This window comes from Lissotriton vulgaris, chromosome 6 (assembly GCF_964263255.1).
Source record: "Lissotriton vulgaris chromosome 6, aLisVul1.2, whole genome shotgun sequence".
NCBI lineage: Eukaryota > Metazoa > Chordata > Amphibia > Caudata > Salamandridae > Lissotriton > Lissotriton vulgaris.
Window position 1 is genome coordinate 120,357,174 of NC_141694.1, and position 25,088 is coordinate 120,382,261.

At 47.5% G+C, this 25,088-nt stretch overlaps 1 protein-coding gene across 2 annotated transcripts in view; it reads right to left on the reverse strand.

The window, feature by feature from the left end:
• The window catches only part of SUPT7L (SPT7 like, STAGA complex subunit gamma), a 117,253-nt gene that overhangs the window by 18,858 nt on the left and 73,307 nt on the right, over positions 1–25,088 (reverse strand). The window lies entirely within an intron of this gene.

Genomic DNA, 25,088 nt, shown 5'->3' on the forward strand with positions numbered 1-25,088 from the left:
TGGAATTCCCCTGTGAGATACCCCGGCAGGGTATCCACAAGGTGAAAGCCAGGCATCCCACCGCGAGGGGCAGTTGTGGAGATTAAGCAAGCTATTGCCCAGAGTCGCAGAGTGTGAACCCATGAATCGAGTAGGCACCGGAGCGAGAATTGTCGAGTCCATGGACATTTTAGGACTCAAGACCCGCCGAGCCGGGAATTGATCACTGGTCCCGGGCTGACCTCTGCTTCCAGGTCTGCCTCCTCTAACCAGTGAGCCACACTTCACCACCACCACACAGGTTTAAATGCGTGTCACGCTGGTGGGACCCACAACATGAAGTTGTACTTGGACACCCGTCACTGGACTCATGGCATGCATAATGTGCAAAATCTGAGACAGGCATTCTGCACAACAGGTGATTCACGATTAGCATAATATAACATTCCATATAAAAAAAATTGTGCGGACCCTGGGGTAACCATCTGTCTAATGGTGTTCTCATGATATTTGTGTGAATGTGTGAAAATGACGGGCCGAATGGTGTGTTGCTGGTGTATATGTGGGAGTAAACAAGACAGTATGTTATTTATAGAAAACATGACATATCTAGCCGCCCCCCCCACCTTGCTCCTTTCCTTGCAGCAGCCAGTCCCGCCCTCCCTCGTCCCCAGCACTACCTGTGCTGCACGCGCCTTACATCCGCGGCCTGCTCTCCTTTCCCTTCATTGCCCACCCTCCTGACCCCTTCCTTTTGTACCCCTCTTGCGCAGAACTGTCTTCAACCCATCCTTGTCCTGAAGATGATCCTGATTGTTATGGATCGAAACGCTGTCGACACACCAGCGCAATCATAGGCGCTTCCTCACAAAGTGGTTCATGAACTATGAAAAAGAATTGTGATATAACTGTTCCTACTGAATTCATCAGAACCACACTGTGATAACTATTCAATGTATATAATTATTTACACAAGTCACGTTGCGCCGTTCACGCTGCTCACACTGTCACCAGAGCTGCTACCTTGGTTTTCACTCACAAACCACGAGCACCTTGTGCCACTTGGGTTGATCCAATTATTTTCATTTATGTACTACAGTGCTGTTATAACTGTACTATCCACCTTGTTTTCCTTCCCAATTTTCTTCAATTGTTTCTATAAATGATGCCAAAAGCACATACTATAACTAAATAGAGGCTCCTTGTTTTTCCTTGTGGATAATGTTACGTGCTTATCCCTAATATTTGCCTATGAATGATACCAGTTGGGATACTTGTTGTTTATAGTACTTCTCACCCCAATTCCAACGTGGTTGATGGGTTTCGCTCCTGTTTTTTGTTCCATGGTTTCTAGGCTCGTCTCAATGTTTGTAGTGATACGCTGTATCCTCAGAAATTGTGAGTATGGAAGATTTTTGATGAATGAAGGTGGGTGAAAACTTGAAAATTGAAGAGCGTTGTTTCGGTCTGTTTTTTCTTCTCACTTAGCAAGCGCACACATTGTTCTAGCTTAAAGATGGTAGCGGTAGTTGCACTAGCGCATGGGTACTCACAAACTTTCTCTCGGGGGCCGAATTTACAGTGTGGTTTGTGGCCGAGGGCCGCACCGGTGGGGGCGGGGTCATTTGGGGGCGGGGCTAGAGGGGGTAAAAAAAGACCACTGCCGTTTCAAAACATTACTAGACAGTGCTGTATTTCCAAAGCAGATGTAACTACATGCAGTACAGAACCTTGCAATTGTCAAACACCTTCAACGCAAGTCCCTGCTGCAAAAGCCAGTCCTTCCCCAAGAACAAATCAATACATACTGCAAAACAGGTGTTCACCCCTTTTGCATCCATGTCATTTAAGTGAGGTCAATGTCCGTCATGTCAGCCATTCTACCCTGCCTCTTTGGTGAATCCACCTTCATGGAAACGTGTTCAGGTGGTTCGGCGGGAGTTGGAGGTATCGGGCACCCAAGGTGGATTGCAGTTTAAGGTTCCCTTCCCCATCTTCATTTCTCTGCCCCATCTTCCCTGCCTCATCTTCACGTCCCTGCCCCATCTTCACTTCACTGCCCCATCTTCATTTCACTGCCCCATCTTCATTTCACTGCCCCATCTTCACTTCCATTCCGTTCCCTCACCCCTTTCCATCCCTCACCAGTTACCTCCCCTCCCTTTCCATCCTCTCTCCCCTTATCTCTTTCTCCCCCCCCCCCCCCCCCCCCTCGTCTCCCACTCACTTTCTATTTGTTTCTCGGACCCCTGTTCAGCGTGCTTCATTGCTGTGCCGGCACAAATTAAGCAGGTTTGCTTTCTGTCCCCCGAGCTCAGGTGTAGCCCACGCCCACCCCCAGTAGCTAAACTGCAGGCCGCAGGACATAGAAGACGGGCTCTCTGCTATCCAGGGGGAACGTGCACGGCGTTTGTTTATACAGCGAAATGCAACTGAGTCGACCCACTGTCGCAAGAACAGGCCCCGTACCTACCGGCTGGAACATCAGCAAGTGAGGCACCCCGGCGACAATCCTCCTTTTTAAGGGCCCAGGCCCTTCCTGTGCCGCTGTAACAATCATTCATTTGGGGTCAGAGGTCTCGGGCTCCTGTTCCAACTACAATGCAGGTCTCTGCATGGAGCAGGTAATGTCAGACCCCTATCCTGGTGGTGCATCCCTCTCTCTGGTGCACCATTATTCTGTCCTGTAGTGATGGCGTTAGGTCAGACACAGCAAGAGCAGGGAGATGAAACACTACATCAGCCTGTGTGACTCTACAGGCCAGGTAATGCCGCCCTAGTCTCAGGAGAGCAGCTGCATTTTTTATGTACTTTGGCAGCGGGAGCCCCGTCTCCACATCAGAGATAATTTGAGAAAGGGAGAGTGAGAGGAAAAGACAGACAGGGAGAGAAAGACAGTCGAGGGACGGAAAACAGGAGTGAGGTGAAACACACAAAGAGAAGGAAGGGTGACCTAAAAAAGAACAGACGAACAAGAAAAATGGAAGCAGAAGACAAGATGAGAAAGGAGGGCAAGAAGAAAATATATAGAGGGGAAGGGGAGAAAGAAAGAAAAAAATCAGACTGCTAAGAGTGACGAGGAGCAGAGAGTAGGAGACAGAGCTCCGACACCGTACGTCAGGAACCGGCCTAGTTAGTTTTTCGGGAGTCGGGCTGCATCCAGGCCCGATGCCTCGCGTGCATGCTCGATATGTAATTAATTAAAATGCTTGTGTCCGAGGCTGGAAGCGAGGGGCTGACTGAGGACTCCAAGAATGCGGCCGAGCAGGGGAGCGCAGGAGGCAGGGATGACATTTGTGTACAGCACTTAAAGTTAACGCTTCCGATATTTAACCAACAAGACATAAGAAAAGCAAAAAGTGAAATATGACCACGGTTCACTTACCTGCAGTTAAACTATCGAGGCTGAAGACGACTGCAGTGAAGATTTTCCGTGGCTGGGGGCAGCGAGGACTTCAGTGAAGATTCTTCTGGAACGCGATGAAGGTGACGATTCTCCGGGGCTGCTGCAATGCGAGGAAGATTCTCCGGGGCTGCTGCAGAGAGGGACGTCGACACCACGGACACAGGAAGCTCCTTAACAGGTCCTTTAAAAGTCAGCTGTAACAGCGCTAGTTACAGCTGACTTTTAAAGGGTCTGTGCTTCGCGCCGGGTGCCGGGGGTGACGTCACAGGGGCGCAGTCAAATCAAAGACAACCATAAGCAAAGAAGATGGCCGCAGGAGCAAACGTTGTGAATGCGTATTCAATACGTATGCGCCTGTGGCCATCTTCTCTGTTTAACTTTAAACTTTATCCATGAAGGACATGCACGGCAACAGGGTCCGCGGGCCGCCAATTAAGGCCAGGCGGGCCGCCAGCGGCCCGCGGGCCGTACTATGAGTACCCCTGCACTAGCGGTTTTTCACTAAATATACTCTTTGATTGAAGTTGCTTGCACGTCACACTGACGGGAGTGCACGGGATGGTTGTCTTGCACATGAAGTCACTTGGCATCTGGCATGCTGATTAACGAAGGGTACTGGCATGAGTTTACAACATCTGCTGTTTGATTTATGAAATTTACTTTGGTATAGTAGTTTTCTGTGCATTGGAGAGTGACGTACATTAATATGTGTTTATAGATTCGCCCCCTGACGAAGCGACAGTCGTCCCGAAATGCATTGGGCTACGTTTATTTTGTATTTTTATATTATTTTGTATTACTGTATTTTTACAATGTAATGCACACACCACTGTTTGCAATTGGAAGACATTCTATGTAAAAACAAAGACACATAAAAATCATGCAATTATTTGATTGTATGAGGTGAACTAGAAAAAGTATTGCGATTTATTGTTGTGATATTTTTTTTTTTATAATTGAGTGATTATTAGTATTAACACCCCCACTGTGCTTGTGTGAGCCCAGGCCGCCTATTCGGGACCTGGCCACTCGTGATCTTTACTCTCATGTTTGGCAAACACAAGTCACACAACGGACGTAAAACGAGTTTAACAAGAAAATCAAGTTCACATTACACATAAGGTTTGCAGAATCCACACTCATCTTACAATTCCTGTGATGCCATGTGCCGTGATGTTGTGCACTGTGATGTCGTACACCATGATGATATTCGCCGTGATGGTGTTGGGCCGTGATTACTGCCTAACTAGGTTAGTCCCCCCCACCTCTCTCTTTAGGACTTGTGCCCCGAGGTCACACCCTCACACTTCCCAGGAGCCGCTTATAAGTTAGTGTCTTGCTTTTTCATATTCTTTGCAGAAAAAGAATACAAATAGAATCTGGTACTCAGAAATTAAATGCACCAAAATGAAGTTAGTAATTTTTAAACATTAAAATCAGTTTAATGCCAGTCAGGATAATAGAAAATGCTGTGGCTCAGACTGTAGAAATATGCAGCGATTCAGTCTTTCTTTCAATGACCTCCAATCGATTAAAAAAAGTTACTAATAATGCCTTGTTTCTGCTGAACTTCTCTTCAGAGAAGTATAGCAGCTGAAAGAAAATCTGGTTCCTAAACTATAGCTGCAATTCTGCGATGTGACCTGCCTTTCACCTTGGCTGGCGGCAGGCAGTGTGACATCAGAATTTAAATGTAATAAATTGTTATGGTGAGGAACTATGTCATTTAGTTATTACTGCCGACTACAGATGTCAAACGTTGCATGTAATAATAAAACTCCAAGCGGGCTTTTCTATCCGGCCTGCAGGTTCCCACGCTTTATCCTACTTTAGGCGGAACGGTAGGTGCCCCTGACAGGAATGCCAATTGCGGGGCTGGCAGAACTGCCGGAGGCCATTGGTTTCTGCTGCAAATGTCCTTAGGTAGGCCTCTCCTGCGAGGGGTAAAGCTGGACGTGCCGGAGATCACAGGGGCGGCAGCTCTCGGTAGACAGACCTGCCGGCGCTCTGGCCTGCGGGAGGCGGTAATGCCTGCTCCCTTCCAAGCGCCCAGAAGAGGGTCCCCTGGGGCCTCTGCAGCTCGCACGCAATGAAAGCAGCCACACTTCAAAGCGCCTCGACACACCAACACGCGCTGCCTGCGCGCGAGCCGGGGTTATTTCTAAAGCCGCCAGAGGGATCTCGCGCACAACTTGTCAGCAAAGCTGTGAAAGAGTTTTGCTGAAGTAAAATGGAAGCGACGTTCAGAGGACAAAGGCGTTCAGCAGGTAACTGATAACTGCTCCCACATGGGGGGGGGGGGGGGGGGGGTGGCTGTGAATCTTTAGATCCCGCCGAGCACGCAGAAACTGACAATTTGAACACAAACTGTGTGAATATTACTTCCACAGGAATAAGATAGAACAAAGTAAGCTGCACATAATAATAACCTTTTGTCAACGTTGGATTTTCTTTACCTGATTTTTAGGTTATTAAAAATCAAGTACCGCAGAGACATTGTGTTATACTCTACACTGGTGTAAATGCAATTGCGGACGGGATTTAATAAAGGAACATTATTTCTCCGTTTTCAATGTTAGAATTATTCATGAAGACAGAAATCACTTTTTGTGGGCAAATTAAATCGCCGGACAGGAGTTAAGAGGAAGGTTTTACAAAAAGGCGGGCAGCGACGTGCCCTCTAAAGGAGCTTTACAAAAACACCCCCTGCATGAGCGTGAGGGGCAGACAGGGGAGACAGCAATGTGGAACTGAGCAACATCTGTACACAGAGTAAACTCAGATTCAGAAAATACTTAATTCAGTTTTCAATATTAAAAACAAGGAAAACTCACATAAAAACATTCCCATAAAAGAAAATATATAAAAAGAACATTTAATTAAATAGAAAACACAAGACCTACACAGTGCATATTGATTCTGAAAACATCTGTTCTCCAAAACGTCCACCTGCCTCAAGCAGTGGGAACAAATTGATTGCTCACTAGGAATTCCAAGATGCACCTTGTCGTAAATGGGTGGGAGGTAAATAGAAACATCAAACCCATGTTGCATGGAGCCTGCATACAAAGCCGTCTATTTACAGGCGTTAAAAGAGAAAACCGTGGTCGTATGGTGCCTTCTACAGTACAGCTTTATAAATGCACTGACACAAAGCAATAAGCTCGAAATTTCCAAGCAACAACAAATTATGCATGCATAAATCAGATAATATGTGTGTACAATAGGAACTTTGGATGTGGCAAAGACATTTCTGCCACTCTGCCTTATACTGTGTGGCACCACCCTAGCATACAACATGTCAATTATAAACCGCATGCAGGGTGACATTACACCAGATTGAAGTAATGCATGTTCCAGGTGATGTAATGACCATCATTGACAGGTGCTAGTTAATCAAAATCCGGGAAACAGAAACAAATGTTACTATCACATGCCATAATAGACTACAAAGATACTTCTAGAAGAAATCCCTCCTCTCAACGCAGGCAGCTCAGCTCATTGTCCTGCACTACAAGCTGAAAGGCCTTGCTGGAAACCTCATTCTTCCCAAAAATATGAAACTGCTTCTTGCAGAGAGACGGAACATCATAAAACACCTGTATTACAGGATGGCCCTAAAAATATGTCTCTTCCCCAACTTGCTATAAATGGTGCCATCAACTACCTGACAGGATCATTCGCCTTCACAAGAGCTCAGACATCACTGAACCAAGCACGATACCCACCCTATTACTGGAGCCAAACACCTCTGAGCATGGTAGGCGCGAACAAATACACAGCCACTCCTCACCATGCATGGTATCTAGTTTGATCCACTTATGTTGCGTTTGCTAGGCCACATGTGGGGTACAGATTTTTATATCGGAAGGAGGGAGGAATATTGTAGATCACAATAGATTTTGGAAATTTCAGTCACAGGAAAATGTGTGAGTTTAGGCAAAATTTGAGAATTGTAGGTGTAGGAAAACGTGGAATCTGCGCAAGGCACACTACCCTGGACTCCCCTGGGTGTGTACATTTCAAACATGTTTGGGTTTAGTATGTTTGGTTAGGTGTCAGCTGTGCCCAGGGCCAGGCTCATATCTTCATTGCAAATACAAGTTAATTTGTTGTCAGAAAATGCTAATGTCCCTACGCTGTTTTTTTTTTAGCCTCCTGTATCACGGACGCCATGCCGAGTCACACAACTGGGGTACTGCTTTTATCAAAAGTTTAAGAACACAGAATAGTATAACATTTGTTATTAAAAACGGAATTTCTTTTTATTATTAGCTTCCGAATTTAAGCCGGTGCGTAAGAAGGATCACATTTTGCAAATTGCCATCTAAATCACATGGTCATAAGGGTAACCCTAAATTAAGAGAAGGATAAATACCCACTATTCCTAAACTCTTTCTCTTGAGTACATTAAAAAAATACAGAGGTTTTCTTCATACCTTTTGTACATTTTACCACTGATGCATGGTCAGTACAAAATGAAAAATCATTACAAGTTGTAACTCAGTTGTTGGCTCTGGATGTCTCATGTTTTTGAACAGACAAACCTTATGTAGCCCTTCAACCAGAAGGGTCTGAAGGACATAACAATATTTTTCTTTTGTAAATCTGCCATCATTGCCAATTACTATATTTTTTCTATACATTTTCATTACTTTTTATCTCAATTATTACTTCTTTTCCGAAACCATGAGCAACCTATACAAATGATGCCATGGTGAATTCAGATTTATGCCTGTTTTTCAGAAATGTATAGCTTTCGGGGTTCAACCAGGTATTTCACCTCTTCTACCGTGAACTGATAGTCAGCGGCGGTTTCTGTGCGAGGGCGCAGGGGCTCTGCCCCTTTACATTTACCGAAATTGTTGTAAAAAATAAAGCAATGCTAACTCTGCTTTTTTTAAAAAAAAAAAAAACACTTACTCCCCTCGGTGAGCCTAAAGTCTAGAGAGTGTTTGGTGGGCTGACAATCTCATAGCCCTGGGGCCTGTGAAATCATCAGCTCGGCAAAGAACTAGGATCAAGGGCCAGTCTTCACATCCTGGTGACACAGGGGTAAAGTTAGCCCTGGGCGTTTGAGACTCAAGCCCTATAGCGCTAAACCTCCCCGTCAATCAGGGAGTGGAGACCATTGTCACACCACCCTTTCCCAACTCGTCACAGGGTGTAGGGTGGAACCCACCCTGTGACAAGCTGGGAAAGGTGTGGTAAAGGCTCAGATGGGAAGCCAGGAAATCGAGTCTGCACGTTTGTCATCTGGACTTCAGCCATACTACGCAGACTCAACTTGGTTCACATGCATGAGTTAATGTTGGAGCTGAATGCCATTTTAGCTCTGGTGAGATGTTACAGCAAGACTTGTGGGGATCAAAGGACACGGTGTTGGTTTTGCACACTGCAGTTTGTGTTGTGGAGGAGTTAGTCTAGCCTAACCTGGCAAGTTGAAGGCAGCTTTAAGTCCAGGTGCGGTAGAAAAAGTGCCATCTGCCGGGCCCAGTCATTTGGTTAGTTAAATTGGGCCCGTTAAAATCCATCCACTACGATGGTTTACGGCAAAGATACAGGCTGTCTTAGCAGGGGTAATTGTGTTTATACACAAACAAGGGGAGAGTTAGAGGATATTTGGGATGGGGCCACCCTCCAAAGCCTGAAATATGAAGACAAAACAAAGGATCAAGCTCTTGCTGTGTGGAGTTCTTACTTTCCTTGTTCTTTCACTTCAGGGGAAAAACAACGTTTTCCGTGAAACCCTCACCCACCAGGGTTACCCCTTGGTGGCATGCTTCATCATAGGGTCCTTCCCGTTCCGCTATGGAATTGGGCACATTAAATCCTATGAGTCATAAGTTTCCCCCTGTTTTTAATCATATCAACTGGGGGTAAAAATAAACATAGTACCACCCACTAGCCAGGTATTTATAAACGCACTTTCCTTTACCTCACTCCTCCCCAGCCAAACCACCTGCCTCACATAGTCATCACATACAGTGCTCCCGCGTAGTTTGTCTGGTCGCAGCACGCCCTGTTCCTTTGCGGAACGGGAAGGACCCTATGATGAAGCATGCTGCCAAGGGGTAACCTTGGTGGTTGAGGGTTTTACGGAAAACTACGTTTTTCCCCCGAAGTGAAGTGTGAGAAGTTGGCCTGGTATATAATGCTCACTAGTTCTAGCGATCACCTTGTACCATGCCAAGCAACCCTTATGATGATTGGTTGTAAGTCAACCTTATAGACCAGCTATCCTAGTGGTAGCGTGGACAAAGCAGTCTTAGGCTAAACTCTGTAAAGGCATGTGAAGAAAGCTGTTTTACCATATACAATCCCCTTGAATACCAAATGAAAGGACACCACACAGATATATATTGAAAATATATATATATATTTATTTACTACAAGTATCCCCTATACTCTTTATGGGCACAGAAGCAAATGTGTTAAAACAAAACACTGTTTAAATATAGAAAAGCTGCACAATATGGATAGGCCCTAGGGGCCACCTAAACCATATACTAAAATGGTGGTATAAGTATCACTAATCGAAAAGGAAGTAGGCCTAGGGCCTGGGGAATCGCTGGAGCTGTTCGGGACTAGCAGTGACTAAGTCGGGAACGGCCCGTAGGTCTCGGGTGCAGCGCTTAAAGCACACGCATGCACCAATGCAAAGTCATTGGTGCGTAAAAAGTACAAAGTTACTGAAAAGGGAACCTTCCGGATGACCTAGAACCTAGCAACTTGGAACATAGACACAAGAGGTGTATTGCTACACAGGAGCACTGCAGTGCCAGGGTTACCTCACCCACAGGAAGCGGGTGCATATGTCTCAAAGTGTGTCGGGTTTCGTTGCGCTGGTCTATGGAGCCTGTAGATGAAGATGCTGCAGGCGGGTCGTCAAGGAGAGTTCCGGTGGATCCAAGGGTGGATCTGAAGAGGTGAAGACCTGAAAGCAGAGGGGACAATGTTCAAAGCAACTAGCCAGTGACTACCGTGGAACCAGGAGGGAAACTGGGGATGCCGGGTGCAAACAGGCGAAGAAGTGAAGATTGTCTCTGCAGCCACGTGGGCACGAAGAGGTCGAGGATGTCCAGGCATCGATCACAAGCTGTCCCACGAAGGCTCTAGCTGATGGCGGTGTCGGCTTCTTGATTGGAGCAAACAGGTCTTGGCTAATGCAAGCCACGCAGGAAACTATGCAAGTTTCTCACTCGGACCAGCAAGGTCAGAGGGGCTGCTCCTTTTTACAGGAGCGAGGGCCAGTCTGGAGCAACCAGACCAGCGGTGTTGATTTCGGATTTCGTCGCCAAGATGGCCACTAGCCAACGGGCCAGTAACCGGGATGACGCGTCGAGTGGCAAAATGCAAAAGGGCCCCACGCAGATTGTGGAGATGCTGGGGGGCTGATCTTCGGTGCAGATGCTGCTCGGTGGTGGGGCTTCTCAAACCCCAAAGCACAGTGTCGAGGGTGCCTCGGGTGCTGCGCAGTCAGCTTCTCGTGAATCTTCCAATATGGCCGGTCCCACGTCTCTCGGTGCCTCCACGGGTCTCTTCTTTTCAGGGACTGTGGATCGGGCTCTGAGATGTCTGGGAATGCAGGTCTTGTCGGGCTCTGGGCTCGAGCTCCGGCGGGAGGCGGCGGCAAAGCAGACGTCGAGTTGCTGGATGGTGCCTGTATTCACAGGGTGGTCACTCCTTGGCCACAAGGGAGATGCTCTTCAGTCTTCTGCGCAGCAGAATGTCGAAGTCCAGTTTTCTTCTTAGTTTCAAGTCGAGTTCAGGATGATCTGAAGTCTTGGGACACAGCTCCTACTCTTATTCCAAATCTAGGGGCCGGATCACCTGCTAGGTCCCTCCTCTGGGTGGGACCAGGCAGGGGGGTGGTTACGCCCCCTTTCCTTTGTCCAGCTCCGCGCCAGGATTGGGGCTGGAAAGCCCCAGCACTGGTTTGGACTGGCTTATGCACAGGGACACCTTGTGTGCCCCAGGCATGTCTCATTCTATTCAGCCCTGTCCTACCCAATACACGGTGGTGCTTGCACCTCCCAAGGCAGGAAACCCTTTGTCCAAGCCTCCCTCGCTGGAAGGACTCCCAGCAGCAGGAGGTCGGACTTGTGTCTGGGGTGGCAGCATCCATTTTGTGATGCTGAGGCTCGAGTTAACTTTAACCGGGGTTCAGGTTATGTACATGTTGTGTCCCTCTAGAAGGGTGGAATGCTACCCCCGTCGCCAGAATTGGCGAGGGGGTAGTATTCCAAGTCGTATGACACCTTACTCGACATGTTTTGATAAAGCCAAACCAAAGTTAGCAAGTAACCGCGAGGATTATAATGCACTTAAGAGTATATGGTATGGCAATATCCCGGAACAGCTAAGGGAGTTGTTCCCGACAGCTGCAGACAGGCTCAGCTCGTGCCAGAGCACCATCTCACATGAAACCAAGCACTCTGCCTCCAGGATTGTCGAGGCCTTCCATAGGAGTGGCTTATAGGTTAACATGTGTCCAGATAGGTTAGATATAGATATACTATATCTAAGTAAGAGGTGATTACACCAACTTACCCCAGCTGATTGATCAGCCAGTTGTGTCAAATATGGAGGCCAGGCCAGGGGTGGCATAATACATGCTGCAGCCACTGGTAGGCCTTGGAAACACCTATGCCCTGGGTACCTGGGGTACACTGTTAGTGTGGCTCACTGGTTAGAGGCGGCAGACCCGAGAGCAGAGGACGTCCCGGGACCAGGGTTCGATTCCCGGCGCGGCAGGTTTCTGGACCAGGGTCAGCGGACTCGATAATTCTCTCGCCTCGGTGCCCACTCTGATCAGCGTTCACACTCGGCAACTCTGGGCATTAGCTTGCCTCATCTTCACTAACGGCCCCACCAGACCGCCGGGGATGCCTGGTCTCACCCTGGAGATACCCAAGAAGGGACCATCTCTCAGGGAAGCCAGGAAGGGTTTCGCAGCGGTCGAAGCGCCTTGGGACCCTCCGGGTAAGTAGTGCGCTATATAAATGCCTATACATACATTATACATTATACATTATACTGTTAAAGGGGCCTATAAGGCGAACCAGATCCAATTCGTAATGCACCTAGAGTGCATTGGCATTAATTTAGAGTGAGCGAACAGCAGGCTGGGGGTCTGATTAGCAGGCCCACAGCCACATTAAGTCATAAACCAGTGAAGCAAAAATTTGGGGTGACCATAGGATAGCAGACCCTACTCTCCTACATGAAGGAACAAGGAAACTAAGAACTCCACACAGCAAGGGGCTGGGTCCTTTGTTTTGTCTTCATATTTGCAGGTGTAATGGTAGACTATAAAACATCACCCATCTCCCGGCCGTCAGCCCTCACTCAAGTCCTTCTGCTCCTCACTCACACATGCATCGCCGACTCCTCCCCCACTTCCTGCAGCTTTACTGCCCTGTGAGGGATTTCACAAGCGTTGTGCCAAAGGACACCGAGTTTCTGAGGCTAATACCATTTGCATTGGCACCCTTTTCTGCCTGAAGCCTGGGTGTGCAGTGGGCTCTCAGATGTTCTGGAGTTCATCCTGCATGGTATACACATCTGCACACACAGAGCTGCAGTATGACGCCATAGCTGTGTGGCCCCCCAGTAAATGCACCATGCGCTCTTAGAATGCCGTGGTGATGCGTGGGTGGGTCTGTGGAGACTGCCTTCTCTGGTGGTGCCCTTGAAGTGCAGATGGAACCAGGACCCCTGCTGAAGGGCCTCACAGGAATAAAGTTCAACATACCGCCTCCTGTCAATACAACAACCCCCAAGTGTCGGGAAGAGGGCCATGTCTGTGGAGGTGAAGCCCTTCAGGTTTTACACAAACACACCTTTTAGAACCAGGACATGGTCTGTACAGGTTTGTAGTACACAGGCCTTCTGCAGTATTCAACTTTCAACTGGATTAGTTTGGACCGGTGCCCGGCACTTTTGACCCAGTCATTTATTTTCAACCTAATTTGTTGTTTGTCCCTCATTTTTTGGCATGAAGGGTGTTTGTGCTCCTACTGCCACCAGTGGTTGAACAGTTCCTCACCTGCCTCCACCCTCCACCGATTTGTGCGGAGTACACCACATTGGTCACTAGTCTCTGAAAGGTCGTCATAGTTTTGTATGTCCACCAGATTTAAACAAGACTGATGAAAGGCATAGGTCTTTTTGCAGTGAAGTCGAGTCATGCAGGGAGTGGTAAAGCTAGTCTTGCCCCCATTCCCACACTCACAAACACAAAATTCTCTTTTTTGTTTAGTTTTATATAGCGCAAACTTGATCCTACGGTTTTGTAGCATTTCAGTTGCATTACAGACGAACATTTGGGCAAGGAGAGATTAAGTGATTTGCCCAGTATCACAGAATGTTGACCTCCCGTTGAGACTCAAACCCGGTTGCCCAGCTTCAAATTGGCCCGCTCTGGCCGTTGCGCCACACCTCTCCCTTTCACTTCCACCAGGCAAAATCTTAAAGCCAAGGCAAGTTTCACACAGGGTGAGGTGAAAAAGGAGAGTTGGAGGCTGGAAGAGGCGGGAGTGACTGACTACTGCAGGGCTCCAAGCTACTACACCTGACCAGATGTGTTGTTGAAACGAGTTTAGACATTTCTTGAAATGTTCAAGCTCATCTGTGAAACATCTCTAGTGCCTTATAAAAGGAGGTCCTTCCCGACAGAGTGAGTCTTCTGATGGTCTTTGTGACAAGGGCAAATAAATGTGTGTTACTGTTTAGCGAGTTGATTAAGTCTGTGCACGCTTGCATTAGCTGCTTTAGATGGCAGTGTGATACACATGGCCAGGTGATGCTTGGATAGCTGTAGGATTACCTTAGTTATACATTTCATTGACTCTAACTATATGTCTCTGTGCATAGGTTGATTATGTTTTTACCAAGTGGAAGGAGGGGCATGACGGAAGTTTGCCTCAGACATGATGACTTATGACTAAGATTCCTTTATTTTCGAGTGACTGTAGATGAATGAAGTCTTTAGGGAGGGTGGTGTTACTTCCCAATTCGCCACCTCTAAAAGTTACCCACTCTACTCCCTACCCAGACCAAGTCCAGCCTCACCACTCACAAATTTCACCAGCTGCCACTGCTGTAAGTAGGTTGAAACTGGACAAAACAGGAAAAATGGACTAACAAAAAAATGCTAAAACTGTGGTAAAAATGGTTTTCTTTCACAACTCTGCTTGTTTGTAAAAGATGGGAAGATAATGATCAGAGCACCACAAACGTTTTGCTGATAAAAGCCTCAGCAACTTAGTCAAGTCAAGTCAAGTCAAGAGATTTATATAGCGCGCTACATACCCATAGGGTCTCAAGGCACTTGAGGAAGGGTGGGGAATTACTTGTCGAATATCCAAGTTTTAAGTTGCTTTCTGAATGCTAGGTGGTTCAACTTCTCACACTTCACTTCGGGGGAAAAACGTAGTTTTCCGTAAAACCCTCAACCACCAAGGTTACCCCTTGGTGGCATGCTTCATCATAGGGTCCTTCCCGTTCCGCTATGGAATTGGGCACATTAAATCCTATGAGTCATAAGTTTCCCCCTGTTTTTAATCATATCAACTGGGGGTAAAAATAAACACAGTACCACCCACTAGCCAGGTATTTATAAACGCACTTTCCTTTACCTCACTCCTCCCCAGCCAAACCACCTGCCTCACATAGTCATTACATACAGTGCTCCCGCGTAGTTTGTCTGGTCGCAGCACGCCCTGTTCCTTTGCGGAACGGGAAGGACCCTATGATGAAGCATGCTGCCAAGGGGTAACCTTGGTGGTTGAGGGTTTTACGGAAAACTACGTTTTTCCCCCGAAGTGAAGTGTGAGAAGTTGGCCTGGTATATAATGCTCACTAGTTCTAGCGATCACCTTGTACCATGCCAAGCAACCCTTATGATGATTGGTTGTAAGTCAACCTTATAGACCAGCTATCCTAGGGGTAGCGTGGACAAAGCAGTCTTAGGCTAAACTCTGTAAAGGCATGTGAAGCAAGCTGTTTTACCATATACAATCCCCTTGAATACCAAATGAAAGGACACCACACAGATATATATTGAAAATATATATATATATTTATTTACTACAAGTATCCCCTATACTCTTTATGGGCACAGAAGCAAATGCGTTAAAACAAAACACTGTTTAAATATAGAAAAGCTGCACAATATGGATAGGCCCTAGGGGCCACCTAAACCATATACTAAAATGGTGGTATAAGTATCACTAATCGAAAAGGAAGTAGGCCTAGGGCCTGGGGAAATCGCTGGAGCTGTTCGGGACTAGCAGTGACTAAGTCGGGAACGGCCCGCAGGTCTCGGGTGCAGCGCTTAAAGCACACGCATGCACCAATGCAAAGTCATTGGTGCGTAAAAAGTACAAAGTTACTGAAAAGGGAACCTTCCGGATGACCTAGAACCTAGCAACTTGGAACATAGACACAAGAGGTGTATTGCTACACAGGAGCACTGCAGTGCCAGGGTTACCTCACCCACAGGAAGCGGGTGCATATGTCTCAAAGTGTGTCGGGTTTCGTTGCGCTGGTCTATGGAGCCTGTAGATGAAGATGCTGCAGGCGGGTCGTCAAGGAGAGTTCCGGTGGATCCAAGGGTGGATCTGAAGAGGTGAAGACCTGAAAGCAGAGGGGACAATGTTCAAAGCAACTAGCCAGTGACTACCGTGGAACCAGGAGGGAAACTGGGGATGCCGGGTGCAAACAGGCGAAGAAGTGAAGATTGTCTCTGCAGCCACGTGGGCACGAAGAGGTCGAGGATGTCCAGGCATCGATCACAAGCTGTCCCACGAAGGCTCTAGCTGATGGCGGTGTCGGCTTCTTGATTGGAGCAAACAGGTCTTGGCTAATGCAAGCCACGCAGGAAACTATGCAAGTTTCTCACTCGGACCAGCAAGGTCAGAGGGGCTGCTCCTTTTTACAGGAGCGAGGGCCAGTCTGGAGCAACCAGACCAGCGGTGTTGATTTCGGATTTCGTCGCCAAGATGGCCACTAGCCAACGGGCCAGTAACCGGGATGACGCGTCGAGTGGCAAAATGCAAAAGGGCCCCACGCAGATTGTGGAGATGCTGGGGGGCTGATCTTCGGTGCAGATGCTGCTCGGTGGTGGGGCTTCTCAAACCCCAAAGCACAGTGTCGAGGGTGCCTCGGGTGCTGCGCAGTCAGCTTCTCGTGAATCTTCCAATATGGCCGGTCCCACGTCTCTCGGTGCCTCCACGGGTCTCTTCTTTTCAGGGACTGTGGATCGGGCTCTGAGATGTCTGGGAATCCAGGTCTTGTCGGGCTCTGGGCTCGAGCTCCGGCGGGAGGCGGCGGCAAAGCAGACGTCGAGTTGCTGGATGGTGCCTGTATTCACAGGGTGGTCACTCCTTGGCCACAAGGGAGATGCTCTTCAGTCTTCTGCGCAGCAGAATGTCGAAGTCCAGTTTTCTTCTTAGTTTCAAGTCGAGTTCAGGATGATCTGAAGTCTTGGGACACAGCTCCTACTCTTATTCCAAATCTAGGGGCCGGATCACCTGCTAGGTCCCTCCTCTGGGTGGGACCAGGCAGGGGGGTGGTTACGCCCCCTTTCCTTTGTCCAGCTCCGCGCCAGGATTGGGGCTGGAAAGCCCCAGCACTGGTTTGGACTGGCTTATGCACAGGGACACCTTGTGTGCCCCAGGCATGTCTCATTCTATTCAGCCCTGTCCTACCCAATACACGGTGGTGCTTGCACCTCCCAAGGCAGGAAACCCTTTGTCCAAGCCTCCCTCGCTGGAAGGACTCCCAGCAGCAGGAGGTCGGACTTGTGTCTGGGGTGGCAACATCCATTTTGTGATGCTGAGGCTCGAGTTAACTTTAACCGGGGTTCAGGTTATGTACATGTCGTGTCCCTCTAGAAGGGTGGAATGCTACCCCCGTCGCCAGAATTGGCGAGGGGGTAGTATTCCAAGTCGTATGACACCTTACTCGACATGTTTTGATAAAGCCAAACCAAAGTTAGCAAGTAACCGCGAGGATTATAATGCACTTAAGAGTATATGGTATGGCAATATCCCGGAACAGCTAAGGGAGTTGTTCCCGACAGCTGCAGACAGGCTCAGCTCGTGCCAGAGCACCATCTCACATGAAACCAAGCACTCTGCCTCCAGGATTGTCGAGGCCTTCCATAGGAGTGGCTTATAGGTTAACATGTGTCCAGATAGGTTAGATATAGATATACTATATCTAAGTAAGAGGTGATTACACCAACTTACCCCAGCTGATTGATCAGCCAGTTGTGTCAAATATGGAGGCCAGGCCAGGGGTGGCATAATACATGCTGCAGCCACTGGTAGGCCTTGGAAACACCTATGCCCTGGGTACCTGGGGTACACTGTTAGTGTGGCTCACTGGTTAGAGGCGGCAGACCCGAGAGCAGAGGACGTCCCGGGACCAGGGTTCGATTCCCGGCGCGGCAGGTTTCTGGACCAGGGTCAGCGGACTCGATAATTCTCTCGCCTCGGTGCCCACTCTGATCAGCGTTCACACTCGGCAACTCTGGGCATTAGCTTGCCTCATCTTCACTAACGGCCCCACCAGACCGCCGGGGATGCCTGGTCTCACCCTGGAGATACCCAAGAAGGGACCATCTCTCAGGGAAGCCAGGAAGGGTTTCGCAGCGGTCGAAGCGCCTTGGGACCCTCCGGGTAAGTAGTGCGCTATATAAATGCCTATACATACATTATACATTATACATTATACTGTTAAAGGGGCCTATAAGGCGAACCAGATCCAATTCGTAATGCACCTAGAGTGCATTGGCATTAATTTAGAGTGAGCGAACAGCAGGCTGGGGGTCTGATTAGCAGGCCCACAGCCACATTAAGTCATAAACCAGTGAAGCAAAAATTTGGGGTGACCATAGGATAGCAGACCCTACTCTCCTACATGAAGGAACAAGGAAACTAAGAACTCCACACAGCAAGGGGCTGGGTCCTTTGTTTTGTCTTTATATTTGCAGGTGTAATGGTAGACTATAAAACATCACCCATCTCCCGGCCGTCAGCCCTCACTCAAGTCCTTCTGCTCCTCACTCACACATGCATCGCCGACTCCTCTCCCACTTCCTGCAGCTTTACTGCCCTGTGAGGGATTTCACAAGCGTTGTGCCAAAGGACACCGAGTTTCTGAGGCTAATACCATTTGCATTGGCACCCTTTTCTGCCTGAAGCCTGGGTGTGCAGTGGGCTCTCAGATGTTCTGGAGTTCATCCTGCATGGTATACACATCTGCACACACAGAGCTGCAGTATGACGCCATAGCTGTGTGGCCCCCCAGTAAATGCACCATGCGCTCTTAGAATGCCGTGGTGATGCGTGGGTGGGTCTGTGGAGACTGCCTTCTCTGGTGGTGCCCTTGAAGTGCAGATGGAACCAGGACCCCTGCTGAAGGGCCTCACAGGAATAAAGTTCAACATACCGCCTCCTGTCAATACAACAACCCCCAAGTGTCGGGAAGAGGGCCATGTCTGTGGAGGTGAAGCCCTTCAGGTTTTACACAAACACACCTTTTAGAACCAGGACATGGTCTGTACAGGTTTGTAGTACACAGGCCTTCTGCAGTATTCAACTTTCAACTGGATTAGTTTGGACCGGTGCCCGGCACTTTTGACCCAGTCATTTATTTTCAACCTAATTTGTTGTTTGTCCCTCATTTTTTGGCATGAAGGGTGTTTGTGCTCCTACTGCCACCAGTGGTTGAACAGTTCCTCACCTGCCTCCACCCTCCACCGATTTGTGCGGAGTACACCACATTGGTCACTAGTCTCTGAAAGGTCGTCATAGTTTTGTATGTCCACCAGATTTAAACAAGACTGATGAAAGGCATAGGTCTTTTTGCAGTGAAGTCGAGTCATGCAGGGAGTGGTAAAGCTAGTCTTGCCCCCATTCCCACACTCACAAACACAAAATTCTCTTTTTTGTTTAGTTTTATATAGCGCAAACTTGATCCTACGGTTTTGTAGCATTTCAGTTGCATTACAGACGAACATTTGGGCAAGGAGAGATTAAGTGATTTGCCCAGTATCACAGAATGTTGACCTCCCGTTGAGACTCAAACCCGGTTGCCCAGCTTCAAATTGGCCCGCTCTGGCCGTTGCGCCACACCTCTCCCTTTCACTTCCACCAGGCAAAATCTTAAAGCCAAGGCAAGTTTCACACAGGGTGAGGTGAAAAAGGAGAGTTGGAGGCTGGAAGAGGCGGGAGTGACTGACTACTGCTGGGCTCCAAGCTACTACACCTGACCAGATGTGTTGTTGAAACGAGTTTAGACATTTCTTGAAATGTTCAAGCTCATCTGTGAAACATCTCTAGTGCCTTATAAAAGGAGGTCCTTCCCGACAGAGTGAGTCTTCTGATGGTCTTTGTGACAAGGGCAAATAAATGTGTGTTACTGTTTAGCGAGTTGATTAAGTCTGTGCACGCTTGCATTAGCTGCTTTAGATGGCAGTGTGATACACATGGCCAGGTGATGCTTGGATAGCTGTAGGATTACCTTAGTTATACATTTCATTGACTAACTATATGTCTCTGTGCATAGGTTGATTATGTTTTTACCAAGTGGAAGGAGGGGCATGACGGAAGTTTGCCTCAGACATGATGACTTATGACTAAGATTCCTTTATTTTCGAGTGACTGTAGATGAATGAAGTCTTTAGGGAGGGTGGTGTTACTTCCCAATTCGCCACCTCTAAAAGTTACCCACTCTACTCCCTACCCAGACCAAGTCCAGCCTCACCACTCACAAATTTCACCAGCTGCCACTGCTGTAAGTAGGTTGAAACTGGACAAAACAGGAAAAATGGACTAACAAAAAAATGCTAAAACTGTGGTAAAAATGGTTTTCTTTCACAACTCTGCTTGTTTGTAAAAGATGGGAAGATAATGATCAGAGCACCACAAACGTTTTGCTGATAAAAGCCTCAGCAACTTAGTCAAGTCAAGTCAAGAGATTTATATAGCGCGCTACATACCCATAGGGTCTCAAGGCGCTTGAGGAAGGGTGGGGAATTACTTGTCGAATATCCAAGTTTTAAGTTGCTTTCTGAATGCTAGGTGGTTCTGAATAAGGCGAAGGTGAGCGGGAAGTGAGTTCCAGGTTTTAGCTGCCAGGTAGGAGAAGGATCTACCTCCCATGGTGGTTTTGTTGATGCGAGGTACAGTGGCAAGGGCTTGGTTGGAGGATCGTAGCTGACGGGAGGGGGTGTAGAAGGACAGTCGTGTGTTGAGGCATTCGGGTCCAAGTTCCTAAAGTGCTTTGTGTGCGTGGGTTAGGAGGCGGAAAGTAATCCTTTTATTTACGGGGAGCCAGTGGAGGTTTTTCAGGTGACCAGAGATGTGTTCTTTACGCGGGATGTCTAGTACGAGCCTGGCTGAAGCGTTCTGGATGCGTTGGAGTTTTTTCTGGAGTTTTGCGGTGGTACCGGCGTATAGGATGTTTCCATAGTCCAGGCGGCTCGTGACCAGTGCGTGGGTGACCGTTTTTCTAGTTTCGGTGGGGATCCAGCGAAATGTTTTTTTGAGCATGCGAAGAATGTTGAAGCAAGATGATGAAACGGCATTGACTTGTCTGGTCATCGAGAGTGAGGAGTCCAGGATGACGCCCAGGTTCCGTGCGTGGTTCGTCGGGATGGGTGCTTTTCCAAGGGCCTCTGGCCACCAAGAGTCATCCCAGGCGGAGGGAGAGGTGCCTAAAATGAGGACTTCTGTTTTGTCTGAGTTCAGTTTCAGACGGCTGTGCTTCATCCACTCGGCTACTTCTTTCATTCCTTCGTGTAAGTTGGTTTTGGCGGTGTTAGGGTCTTTGGCGAGTGAGAGGATCAGTTGAGTGTCGTCAGCGTAGGAGATGATGTTGAGATTGTGTTGGCGAGCGATGGCCGCAAGGGGGCTCATGTATACGTTGAAGAGGGTGGGGCTGAGTGACAATCCTTGTGGCACGCCGCAGATGACTTCAGAGGCCTCTGACTTGAATGGTGGGAGGCGGACTCTCTGGGTTCTTCCGGTGAGGAACGAGGCGATCCATTCCAGTGCTTTTCCTTGGATTCCGACGTTTCTGAGGCGCTGTAGAAGGGTGCTATGACAGACTGTGTCGAAGGCAGCGGAGGGGTCGAGGAGGATGAGGGCGACTGTGTCTCCATTGTCCAGTAGAGTTCGAATGTCGTCTGTTGCTGCGATAAGTGCGGTCTCAGTGCTGTGTTTGGCTCGGAATCCGGACTGTGAGGGGTCGAGGGATCTGTTGGTTTCGAGGAAGGTGGCGAGCTGGTTGTTGACAGCTTTCTCGATGACTTTGGCCGGGAATGGAAGAAGCGAGATGGGGCGGTAGTTTTTGAGTTCGGTGGGGTCAGCTGTGGGTTTTTTCAGAAGGGCGCTGAGTTCTGCGTGTTTCCAGCTTTCCGGGAAGGTGGCGGAGTTGAGGGAACAGTTGATGACATCTCGGAGGTGTGGTGCTATGATGGAGTCTGCTTTGTTGAAGATGTGGTGAGGGCATAGGTCAGTTGGGGATCCTGAGTGGATGGAGTTCATCAGGCGGATGGTGTCCTCAGTGGAGATTGAGTTCCAGTCGTTAAGGATGTTCAAGGGGGGTGAAGGTCCGGTTAAAACCTCAGGCTCCTCCCTCTCCTGGGTCCACGGCTTAACCTCATGACGGGACGGTCAACAGGCTATGAGAGAGGGGACAGGACAGCACTATCCCCATACCCCCACCCTTGCGATCAGTATTAGTCTGTCCTAGCAAAGCTTCCACTTGTGCCAAGACCATCAATCGACCAGGAGAGAGGAGAGATAAAGGTACTGGCACTATTCCCCCTTCCTGCTCAACTTGCCCATGGCTAGATTGAAAAGGGCGGACTAGAAAATTGCTGGGGGACTACCAAAGTAATGATGAAAGGTGAGGGGATAACAAAAACTTTGAAATGGATAAGGTATAGGAAAGTGAGGATTTAACCTACATTTCCAATGCAAATGTTCACATTGTCAAATATTCAGAGCTAGCAGAGTAACCTGTGCTGACTATCACACTCAGTCAAAATAAAATGTGCAATTTTTTTTAAGTCGAATTTCAATTCACTTTTTATTTGGCTCTGAAGTGGTTAATTAAATATACTATGCCATACTACACCCCACGCCTTCCTCCAAAGCACCATAACATCAAGAGGAAAGAAATACAACAACTAAAATACTTACTCTTCAACAGAAGATCAATGAACAAAATTCAAGTCAACATTTTTTACCTACTCTAAGAAACCACACCAGACCTCATCTTCATTACTGAAACATGGCTCCACAAAGACTCCGCACTCACATGCAGTGACGCCACCCGACCTGAATTTGGTAACATTAACAACATAGTATTGTATCACGATAACACCTGGCTATTATCCAAAAAACCCACTAAAAATAACACACATTAGAACCCTCAACATGGACATCTGCAAATCTTCGCTGATAAGATGTCAGCCTACTCCAACTATCACTTACTCCTTCCTCTTAATAGATAGACCGCCACTCAGCAACGAAAACTTTAAAGATGTCTTACTAGATACTGTGACCAAGAGCCATCCAAAACACCCAAGCCTATATGTTCTAGGAAAGCTAAACATATAGTTCCACAAGAAGAATTTCCACAAGAAGAATTTATCAACAACTACAGCTATCTCAACCAACCTTGAGGTCGGCCAAGCCCCACAAATTGTTTCTGGACCATCTAACTCTGCTGGACACCACTGATTGTAATTTTGCGCCCTGGGACAAGCCACACTGACAGACCAGTAAGCTGGAGTGACTATGTCATTACATTCACAACCAGCACACCTATCAACGACAACAGTTCAAAGACACCGACAACAAACGCTAACACAATGGAAAAAAATAGACCTCCAAACACTCAACTTCCATCTTGAAATAACTACAACAAAAATGTGGTCTCATGACATGCACACCATCTACAAATGGAACTCCACTGCTTTGGACAAATAGATACTGATAAAGACAACATCCACAGTTAACCACAAAAAGAACATCAGATGGATTAATGACATCAAAAGAATGAAAACACAACTTTACTACTACGATAGTGGGGAGAATTATGAGCTGAAAATGACAGAATCACACTACGTCACTATAACAGAGCCTACAGAAGAGCCGTCAGAGCCACAAAAGCTATGCAGAAGTGAAGCCAACTCCCTGTCTGAGGAATCCAAGAGATTCTACCATAAGTCCGTAATCGTGTATTCCAAAACACAGAAGCACCACAATCTCAAGACTTTTGCGACAAAGTCTCCATATAACTGATCAAACAAAATAGAAAGATAGAAAATTACTTAAAAAAGAACACAGACAAACACCACCCCAAAACATGGCTCAACTACCACAGAAAGAGACTAAATACTTTCAATACGCTCTTACAAAAAAGGTCTTCAACATAATCATCGCAGGCAGACCATCAGGATCACCATCAGACTTGGCACCTCCCAAAAATCTTTGGTAATATCCTTTGTACAACCCGTGCAGAGGAGGTTTCTAAAACCTTACTCAACAAGTACCTGGAATTAGGTTGATTCCCATCCAAACTCTAAACTTGCTACATTAGACAAGTCCTCTTAAAGAAAAACCTCAAACCATCCAACCTAGAACACTACAGACCTAGACCGAACGGCCCAATCTTAGGAAAAGTATTTGCAAGAACATGGTTTGCTCAACTTCCAAAATTTACCGACGAAATGCCTTGAAGTCAGACCAACAATTTGGCTTTATATCAGTCAGCCTGCATATCCATGAAGGATGACCTAAAACACACAGTGGACAAGAACAGAGAGCCGCCCTTTTGCTTCAGGACCAGCAGTTGCATTTGACCCCGTCTATACCCACACGCTGGTACTAAGTCTCCATCATCCCAGCAATACATGAAATAGCTGTAAAGTGGATTACTTTTTCCATTCAGAGACAAGGTGTGGCTTACCTACCACCGTGTACCTCAGCTCTTCACATCCACTGTGGTGTCCCTCAGACCCATAATCGCCAATCTTGACTATGCCAACAGCCTATATCTTGGAGCACCATCATTGTACACAAAATACAACTAATCTAAAATGCTGGTGCAAGACTCCTTCTCAGCATTCACCCAGGAGAACGCATGAGCCCAGCGCTGCAATCACTCCATTGGCTACATATGGCTAAAAGAGCCAAGTTCAAGGCATTGTCCACAGAGCATCCCAAGGAAAAAGACCACTATAGATACAAGTTAAACTCAAGCAAAACACACAAAACAGGACCTTGTTCTCCATGCTTGCATCAAGAATCACCTTACCACCTTCCTATAGGAAATCCGTAGAGGCACTACTTTCTCAGTACAAGCCGGCAAGCTGCCCTCACTAGCAGCCAAGATTTAAAGTATTCAGGAACATACAGGCCCCAGAAGACAGTAGAAAACATGCCTATTTCAAAGATAACTATATAATCTCACAACCCTGGTATAGAACCTGGAAATATAATCACACCTTCAAGTACAATTTATAGTTTACAGAGAACAGATATGGAGCATCTCAATCAGCACACTAATTTCTAAATTCAGGTAAGTTAAGGAAGGTGGACCTAAGGCTACCCTGTGTTATATGTAGTAATATCAATTCAGATAGAACCCTTCCGCCCTAACCGAATACTAGAAC